Raw genomic sequence first — 10843 nt, forward strand, 5'->3', positions numbered from 1 at the left:
CTCCAGGGAGGGAGGTAGAATGAGGATAACTACCTGGAATGTAGGAGGGATAACATCCCCAATCAAGAGAAAAAACATTCTACGACAGCTTAATACAAAAAAAACTGACATTGCAATACTGGAGGAGACACACCTCTCACAGGCAGAACACAAAAAACACAAAGGCAGAGTTGGGTGGGAGAAGTACTTTTCACTCCCTTTGAGGCAAAGAGAGCGAGAGGAGTGGCAATTCTGTTGCGTAAAAATCTATAATATAAAATCCTACAGATAGTTGAGGATGTTGAGGGACGGTATTTAATTGTTAAGATTCAAATAGATACACAATGTTTGATATTCTGTGGAGTGTATGGACCCCACACAAGAAAGAGGGAGTTTTTTAGTCACCTCCAAAGCCAGCTTATACAGTTCTCAGACCTTCCCATAGTCGCTGGTGGTGATTATAACATTGCCCCGTACACACCGGCAGACAGATTCCGTAATCCATGTACAGTCATGCACCAACCCCAACCATGGGCAGACTCACGAAGGGAAACATTAATTTTGAAAAACTTTAGAAACACACTCACACTTGCCGATGTTTGGAGAGAAAAAAACCCGGACACAAAAGACTACACATGTTTACACCCTTCCAAAACCACTCTCTCCCGTATCGATTATTTTCTGATCTCCAGACACCTTTGCCCTAAAGTCAAGGCGATACGCATTGATCTCATAACCATTTCAGACCATGCGCCAGTCACACTGGAGCTAGACACTGACCGAGCAGACAGGCAGACTCGTAGATGGAGGTTTCCCACACATCTTTATCATGACCTAAATCTCCAGAAACACTTGATAGGAGAATGGTTAGCATATAAAGAGTTAAATATAGCACTCTTGAATGACATATCATTGTTTTGGGAATCAGCGAAGGCTGTTTTGAGAGGAGTGGTGACAGAATACGCTGCACGGCTGACTAAATCATGTAAAGCAAGGGGTGAATTACTTTTGCGCCAGCTTTTGAATGCCAGAAACCGATATCTGCGACATCCAACAGAGCAAAATAGGACTAAATACAAAGACGTTAAGGGCCTCAGGGACTCCTATTAAATACAGACCTCAGTTTCTGCTCAGAACCGCTTACAAGCCAAGTTTTATCATTATGGTAATCGCACAGGGAAACTATTAGCAAAAATCACAAAGCTAGATAGAAAACCCAATGTTATTACAGCCATAAGAGAAAAGGACAGGATACTCACACAGGAATCAGACATACATAAAGCATTCACAGACTATTACTCCAACTTGTATGGGGCTCAGAGTGTAGATGTAGAAAGGAAACAAAACTTCTGGAAAGATATTAACCTTCCGCAGTTAGATGTAGAGCAAAGAGATAAATTGAATGCCCCAATACATCCCCAAGAGGTAATTAGATCCATTGACGCTCTGCCCCTAGAGAAAACCCCGGGACCGGATGGCCTACCCGGGGAATTCTATAAAATGGCAAAGGGAGAGATATCAGACACCCTCACACTATTCTATAACGCTATCCTTGAAGGTAAGGCAAAACTATCAAACAGATTCACGGATGCTAATATAACTGTCATCCCCAAACCAGAAAGAGACCCACTCATAACATCATCGTATCGCCCAATCTCCTTACTTAATTCGGACTACAAGCTATTTACCAAAATACTAGCTAATAGACTGGCAGAAGCACTCCCATCGATGGTCCATGAGGACCAGACTGGGTTCGTGAAGGGTAGATCCTCAGTTAAGAACATGAGAAAGCTACAGTTGATACTCTCACACTATGGAGGGGGGAAGATATTGACCAGACCCATGGTAATGTTGATGCCTGCTTGATACTAGTGGATGCAGAAAAAGCGTTCAATAAGATTCTATGGGACCATTTGTTCACCACGCTAGACAGGTTTGGGATACAAGGAACTTTTGTGAGGGCTATAGAAGCTATCTATAAGAAAACTCAGGCAGCGATACTGGTTAATGGCACCCCATCCAGGCCTTTCTCGCTCATGAGGGGTACGAGGCAGGGGTGTCCCCTGTCTCCGCTCCTTTTTGACCTCGCACTAGAGCCACTCGCAGTAAAAATCAGGGAGGACACAGAGGGCTTAACAATAGGTAGGGAGACTATTCACATATCGCTTTTTGCAGATGACATGCTCCTATATACGCAAAACCCCAGAAGAAACCTTCCCATAATAATGCAAATTATAGACGAATTTAGTGCGATCTCAGGTTACTGCATTAACAAAGATAAGTCAGAACTATTGTGGCTGCGAGATAGTGATCCCTCGACACCCCTTCGGGACAATTTTAAAATAGTGACCTACACATTTAAATATTTGGGTATTGCTTTATCAAAAGATCCTGCCCAATGGTATGAGATAAATTACCGACCACTATTCAAAGAGATGCGTAGACTGTTACGGAACTGGTCCACTTTACCACTGACTTTGTCGGGGAGAGTGGGCTTGGTTAAAATGATAATGTTCCCAAAGCTGCTGTATCCTATGCAGATGCTCCCAGAACTTTTACACAAACAGGGCCTCATTAGTTTGAATAGAGACATATTACACTTCTTGTGGAAAGGGAAAAAACACAGAATTAGCCACCGTAAAATGACATGTGCGCCTGCGATGGGAGGGTTTGGACTTCCAAACATTGAGCACTACAACTGGGCAGCCCTAGCTAAATATGTAATGGACTGGTTCCTAGATAGGGGACATTTCACCAATCAGACACTTGAATGCTACCACATATGACATGAGCACAACTTGATCCCATAGTGAAAGGGGTGACGCTAATACACCACCCAATACGGGCATGGTGGAAGATCTGTAAGGCCCTAGGGACCTCACACAGACACACTATATATCTCCCATTACAGGGCAACCCGGATTTTCCGGCAGGATTCAAAACAAGACCCTTTCAGCAATGGGCAGAGTGGGGGGCCATGACTTTGAAACATGTGATGTCGGATAGTGGCGTGATGGTAAAATCCTTCAAAGACCTTCAAAAAGATTTTAATATACCAAACAAACACCACTTTGCTTTCCTCCAGATGACACACTACGTACAGAATCTATTAAGATCTGGAGACATGCCTGAGATCAAAAGTGACATTTATAAAATATTGACACTAACAAAAGGGGGGGCGACCTCTATAACTCAGGTTTACACTACCCTTCAGATGACATTAAATGAGGACACTAAATTACATCTGCAGAAAACATGGACCATACTGACCGGACATTTGACTACTGAACAATGTATTGAACAGAGCTTCGCAAAAGTGAGACAAGCATCCCTATCAAACGGTATACGTGAATCACACACTAGGCTGATGCACAACACCTACATCACACCCAAAATGCTCCATAAATGGAACCCTGAGGCTAGCGGCCTCTGCCCAAAATGCTCACACCCCAACCTAAACATCCTACATATGATATGGGAATGGCCAAAGTTAACAAAATTCTGGGGGATGACGAGAAGGTGGTTAGAGAATATCCTGGGGAACAGAATGGTGTTGACAGAAGAGGTGGTACTATTTCTACACACGCAGATAGAAACAAGAGAGCATTCAAGGTTTATTCACAATACAATACTGCAGGCTAGGAAACTTATCTTCAAACATTGGCTCACACCAGTAGTACCGAGCTTGGTGCATCTCAAGGAGTCATTACAAAAACAAATGACCTATCAACAAATAGACACACAGGGAGACATAGTGACAAGGATGAAACACTTCATCACAAAATGGGAACCCTTCATTAATAGCCTGAGTTTATCACACCAGAAGCAGATTATCTACCCATTCAAAGACTCTGAGTTTATATTTAATGCCCAATTGCGTGGAAGCTGGAACATCTTCCACTAAAATATTGTATAGACTGCTAGAGTTCGAGACAGAGCTCAAGAGGAGGAGGTGAGAGGAGCCTGGGGAGCGCCTGAGGGGAGATTAGGGAGGGTAGACTCCCAGAATGTGTATAGAGAGATAGGACTATAGAGAGAAATGTTTTTACAGCAAGACAGTTGACCATCAAGAGATATACACCCCTGATGGAATTGCCATTTGTTATAACTCTGGGTACACGGATTGTTAAGAATTCCCAACAATCCCAAGAAGGGACATAGTCCAATCCTCCTAGAGGAGAGAGAATCAATGGGATTTATGAAACGTAATATTCTGTTATTGTTTTCACTAGTAAGTTTATTTAAACCTAAAAATTTTAGTAAAGCAAAGCAGTTCAACATCAGGAGACTCACACCCCTGATGGAGTCGCCATTTGTTCTCATGCTGGGTACACTGACTGTGAAAAACTCTCAATAAACCCAGGAAGAAACATAGTCCAATCCTCCCAAGGAGAGAGCTGCAATGGAATTTATGAAACTTAATACTCTGTTACTGTTATTGCTAGTGAGTTTCTCTAATTTTAAATCAAATTTATAGTTGAATTTAAGATGAGAATAATAGGGGAAAAATGTTGAAGAGGGGCAGGGGAGGGAATGTAAAGTAAAGAGAAATGTACTATGAAAATCCGGTACTGTTGGGGTAGCACTATCTACTATTACACTTTGTAACCTTGAAGTACCGTATTTATTGTTTTGCTGTAATATGTGCTGGAAATAAATAAAATATTTAAAAAAATAAATAAATAACAAAGACCCCCAAAATAAAAAAAATGCCCTACCCTATTCTAAAATTAAATAGAAAAGCTATTTTACCTTATCAGCCCAGAAAAGGGCCCTTTGCGGGGCATGCCCAAAGAATTCAGCTCTTTTGCCTGTAAAAAAAAAACATACAATACCCCCCCCAACTTTACAACCCACCACCCACATACCCCTAATCTAACCCAAACCCCCTTAAATAAACCAGAATTAAGGTAGGAAAATTCTGATTGGCTGATGGAATCAGCCAATCAGAATCAGGTTCAATCTGATTGGCTGATTCAATCAGCCAATCGGATTGAGCTTGCATTCTATTGGCTGTTCTGATCAGCCAATAGAATGCGAGCTCAATCTGATTGGCTGATCGGATCAGCCAATCGGATTGAACTTGATTCTGATTGGCTGATTCCATCAGGCAATCAGAATTTTCTTACCTTAATTCCGATTGGTTGATAGAATCCTATCAGCCAATCGGAATTCGAGGGACGCCATCTTGGATTCGTCGGGAAGTCGTCGGTGAAGATGGATGTTCCGCGTCGGCGGGATGAACATGGATCCGGAAGAAAGAAGATTGAAGATGCCGCTTTATAGAAGACTTCAGCCGGATCATGGACCTCTTCAGCTCCCGCTTGGATGAAGACTTCAGCCGGATCATGGACATATTCAGCCCCCCGCTTGGGCTTGGATCAAGACATCGGAGGCTCTTCTGGATCGATCGGTGAACCCGGCGTGGGTAGGAAGATCTTCAGAGGCTTAGTGTTAGGTTTATTTAAGGGGGGTTTGGGTTAGATTAGGGGTATGTGGGTGGTGGGTTGTAATGTTGTGGGGGGGGTATTGTATGATTTTTTTTACAGGCAAAAGAGCTGAATTCTTTGGGGCATGCCCCGCAAAGGGCCCTTTTCAGGGCTGGTATGGTAAAAGAGCTTTTCTATTTTAATTTTAGAATAGGGTAGGGCATTTTTTTTATTTTGGGGGTCTTTGTTGTTTTATTAGGGGGCTTAAAGTAGGTGTAATTAGTTTAAAATTGTTGTAATATTTTTCTAATGTTTGTAAATATTTTTTTATTTTTTGTAACTTAGTTTCTTTTTTATTTTTGTACTTTAGTTAGTTTATTTCATTGTATTTATTTGAAGGTATTGTATTTAATTAATTTATTGATAGTGTAGTGCTAGGTTTAATTTGTAGATAATTGTAGGTATTTTATTTCAGTTATTTATTGATAGTGTAGTGTTAGGTTTAATTGTAACTTAGGTTAGGATTTATTTTACAGGTAATTTTGTAATTATTTTAACTAGGTAGCTATTAAATAGTTATTAACTATTTAATAGCTATTGTACCTGGTTAAAATAAATACAAATTGCCTGTAAAATAAATATTAATCCTAAAATAGCTACAATATAATTATTATTTATATTGTAGCTATATTAGGGTTTATTTTACAGGTAAGTATTTAGCTTTAAATAGGAATAATTTATTTAATAAGAGTTAATTATTTAGTTAGATAAAAATTATATTTAACTTAGGGGGGTGTTAGTGTTAGGGTTAGATTTAGCTTTAGGGGTTAAAAAATGTATTAGAGTAGCGGTGAGCTCCGGTCGGCAGATTAGGGGTTAATGCTTGAAGTTAGGTGTCGCGATGTTAGGGAGGGCAGATTAGGGGTTAATACTATTTATTATAGGGTTATTGAGGTGGGAGTGAGGCGGATTAGGGGTTAATACATGTATTATAGTAGCGGTGTGGTCCGGTCGGCAGATTAGGGGTTAATAAGTGCAGGTAGGTGGCGGCGATGTAGGGGGCGGCAGATTAGGGGTTAATAAATATTATGTAGGTGTCGGCGGTATTAGGGGCAGCAGATTAGGGGTACATAGGGATAATGTAGGTGGCGGCGGTGTACGGAGCGGCAGATTAGGGGTTAAAAAAATTTAATAGAGTGGGCGGCGATGTGGGGGGGCCTCGGTTTAGGGGTACATTGGTAGTTTTATGGGTGTTAGTGTACTTTAGAACACAGTAGTTAAGAGCTTTATAAACCGGCGTTAGCCCAGAAAGCTCTTAACTACTGACTTTTTTCTGCGGCTGGAGTTTTGTCGGTAGATTTCTAACGCTCACTTCAGCCACGACTCTAAATACCGGCATTAGAAAGATCCCATTCAAAAGATAGGATACGCAAATGGCGTAGGGGGATCTGCGGTATGGAAAAGTCGCGGCTGGAAAGTGAGCGTTAGACCCTTTAATGACTGACTCCAAATACCAGCGGGCAGTAAAAACCAGCGTTAGGAGCCTCTAACGCTGGTTTTGACGGCTACCGCCAAACTCTAAATCTAGGCCTAAGCTAGCTACAATATAACTAATAGTTACATTGTATCTAGCTTAGGGTTTATTTTTATTTCACAGGCAAGTTTGTATTTATTTTAACTAGGTAGAATAGTTACTAAATGGTTATTAACTATTTAATAACTACCTAGCTAAAATAAATACAAATTGACCTGTAAAATAAAACCTAACCTAAGTTACAATAACACCTAACACTACACTACAATTAACTCAATTCCCTACATTAAATACAATTAAATTAATTAAATTAAATTAGCTAAATCGCAAAAAAAATAAACACTAAATTACAGAAAATAAAAAACAAATTACAGATCTTTAAACTAATTACATCTAATCTAAGAGCCCTATCAAAATAAAAAAGCCCCCCCAAAATAAAAAAAAACCCTAGCCTAAACTAAACTGCCAATAGCCCTTAAAAGGGCCTTTTGCAGGGCATTGCCCCAAATAAATCAGCTCTTTTACTTGTAAAAAAATAAATAATTACAAACAACCCCCCCCAACAGTAAAACCCAACACCCACACAACCAACCCCCCAAATAAAAGCTAACTAAAAAAACATAAGCTCCCCATTGCCCTGAAAAGGTCATTTAACTCTATTACTGCCCAAAGCCCTAACCTAAAAAATAAACCCACCCAATACACCCTTAAAAAATCCTAAAACTAATCCCCCGAAGATTCACTTACCAGGAGAAGTCTTCTTCCAAGCGGCAAGATTTCCTCCACAAAGCCGGCAGAAGTGGTCCTCCAGACGGCCAGAAGCAGTCCTCCAGATGGGCAGAAGTCTTCATCCAGACGGCAACTCCTATCTTCATCCATCTCGCGCAAAGAGGCCACATCTTCAAGACATCCGGCGCGGAGCATCCTCTTCAAAAGACGTCTTCTTCGGAATTAATATCTCTTTAAGTGAAGTCATCCAAGATAGCATCCATTAGATTCCAATTGGCTGATAGTATTCTATCAGCCAATCAGAATTAAGGTAGAAAAAATCCTATTGGCTGATGCAATCAGCCAATAGGATTGAACTTCAATCCTATTGGCTATCCAATCAGCCAATAGGATTAAGATTGCATTCTATCGACTGATTGGAACAGCCAATAGAATGCCAGCTCAATCCTATTGGCTGATTGCATCAGCCAATAGGATTTTTTCTACCTTAATTCCGATTGGCTGATACAATTCTATCAGCCAATTGGAATCTAAGGGACACAATCTTGGATGACATCACTTAAGGTGATATTCATTCCGAAGAAGACGTCGTTTGAAGAGGATGCTCCGTTCCGGATGCCTTGAAGATGGAGCCGCTCCGGAAAAATGAAGATAGAAGATGCCGTCTGGATGAAGACTTCTGTCCATTTGGAGGACCACTTCTGCCCGTCTGGAGGACAACTTCTGCCGGCTTCGTTGAGGACATCTTGCCACTTGGATGAAAACTTCTCCCGGTAAGTGAATCTTCGGGGGTTAGTGTTAGGATTTGTTAAGGGTGTATTGGGTGGGTTTATTTTTTAGGTTAGGGCTTTGGGCAGCAATAGAGCTAAATGCCCTTTTCAGGGCAATGGGGAGCTTAGGTTTTTTTTAGTTAGGCTTTTATATTGGGGGTTGGTTGTGTGGGTGGTGGGTTTTACTGTTGGGGGGTTGTTTGTATTTTTTTACAGGTAAAAGAGCTGATTTATTTGGGGCAATGCCCCGCAAAAGGCCCTTTTAAGGGATATTGGTAGTTTAGTATATGCTAGGGTTTCTTTTTATTTTGGGGGGGCTTTTTTTATTTTGATAGGGCTATTAGATTAGGTTTAATTAGTTTAAAGATCCGTAATTTGTTTTTTATTTTCTTTAATTTAGTGGGTTTTTTGTGATTTAGCTAATTTATTTTATTTAATTGTATTTAATGTAGGGAATTGATTTAATTGTAGTGTAGTGTTAGGTGTTATTGTAACTTAAGTTAGGTTTTATTTTACAGGTCAATTTGTATTTATTTTAGCTAGGTAGTTAGTAAATAGTTAATAACTATTTAATAACTATTCTACCTAGTTAAAATAAATACAAACTTGCCTGTAAAATAAAAATAAACCCTAAGCTAGATACATATGTAACTATTAGTTATATTGTAGCTAGCTTAGGGTTTATTTTACAGTTAAGTATTTAGTTTTAATAGGAATAATTTAGTTTAATGATAGAAATTTTATTTATATGTATTTAAATTATATTTAAGATATGAGGTGTTAGGGTTAGACTTAGATTTAGGGGTTAATACATTTAATATAGTGGCATCGACGTTGGGGGCGGCAGATTAGGGGTCAATAAGTGTAGGTAGGTTGCGGCGACATTTTGGGGCGGGAGATTAGGGGTTAATAAAATACAATGTAGGTGTCGGCGATGTTGGGGGCAGCAGATTAGGGGGTTAATAAGTATAATGTAGGTTGGCGGCGGTGTCTGGAGCAGCAGATTTGGGGTTATTAAATATAATGTAGTGTTGGCGATGTCGGTGGCGGCAGATTAGGGGTTAATAAGTGTAAGGTTAGGGTGTTTAGACTCGGGGGTATCATGTTAGGGTGTTAGGTATAAACATAAAATGTGTTTCCCCATAGGAATCAATGCGTGCTGCGTACTGAGGTTATACTCTGCTTTTTTGCAGGTGTTAGACTTTTTCTCAGCCTACTCTCCCATTGATGTCTATGGGGAAATCGTGCACGAGCACGTACGACCAGCTCACCGCTGACTTAAGTAGCGCTGGTATTGGAGTGAGGTATGGAGGACAATTTTGCTCTACGCTCACTTCTTGCCTTTTAACGCAGGGTTTGTAAAACCCATAATACCATGCTGTAGGAAAGTGAGCGGTGACAATAAACTGCACGGTAGTACCCGCACGGCTCAAAATGCAACACTCGTAATCTACCCGATAGATAGGCTCAGCACTGAAGGACATCTCTTGAGAAGTTTAAATCATCAGCACATAGCTGGGGTTACTGCCACAGCACCAAGAATGGTATAAAAAAAGATTATTCCTTTTTTCAAAGCATACCATGCAACGTTTTACATCAATCATTTAGTATTTATTGACTAAAGTCCAGTGAGTGCTTTTCCATAATAATAATTTATTTTACTGTGAATTTAATGTAAATATTTCACATTTCCAATGTTCCTGGCAATACAAGAAAATTTTATTTTTTATTTTAAAATATACCAACAAATCCAGAGGTAAAAGCACTCTCAATTATAGTCCGGGGGTGCACAGCAAAATAGGTACACAATTCCAAAAGAGAAGCAGGCGACTCTCCGTTTGAACTTCAAAATGATTTTACTTAGTGACGTTTCGGGGTTTCACCCCCATCCTCAGACTTACAACAATAGTGTATAAACACAGTGATATACTTATACCCCCCTAACACCAATTATGCCATCAATATATCAATAATATAATAAATCAATAAACAAGCGTTTGCAATACAGTCACCTATGCTTCATCGTGATCAGGCTCACAGCGGTGCACACCCGGCGCTTCCTTACGTCATCTGCATGGAGACAGCGCTCTCTAGTGAATCACACCCCCGGAAGCCGCCAACCACCTACCTCTGCCAACCACAGCAAAAGAACGTCATCAACAGACGTTTGTATGTAGCTGGAGGCTTAATTCCCAGTGATCGTTTAGGCAACTATGTGATCCTATGTGAAAAAGTGAACATTAAAAACATTATCAAAACAACATATTGTACATAATTTAAAAATATCATTTCTCCATTAAAACTATTTCTACTCATGGTATTATATTAGGATGTTGCTTATATACAAATAATTTCAAATATACATCGCTGTCTAACATAAGGATATAAACTCAATATTACCC

Source organism: Bombina bombina, chromosome 2 (assembly GCF_027579735.1).
Source record: "Bombina bombina isolate aBomBom1 chromosome 2, aBomBom1.pri, whole genome shotgun sequence".
Lineage (NCBI taxonomy): Eukaryota > Metazoa > Chordata > Amphibia > Anura > Bombinatoridae > Bombina > Bombina bombina.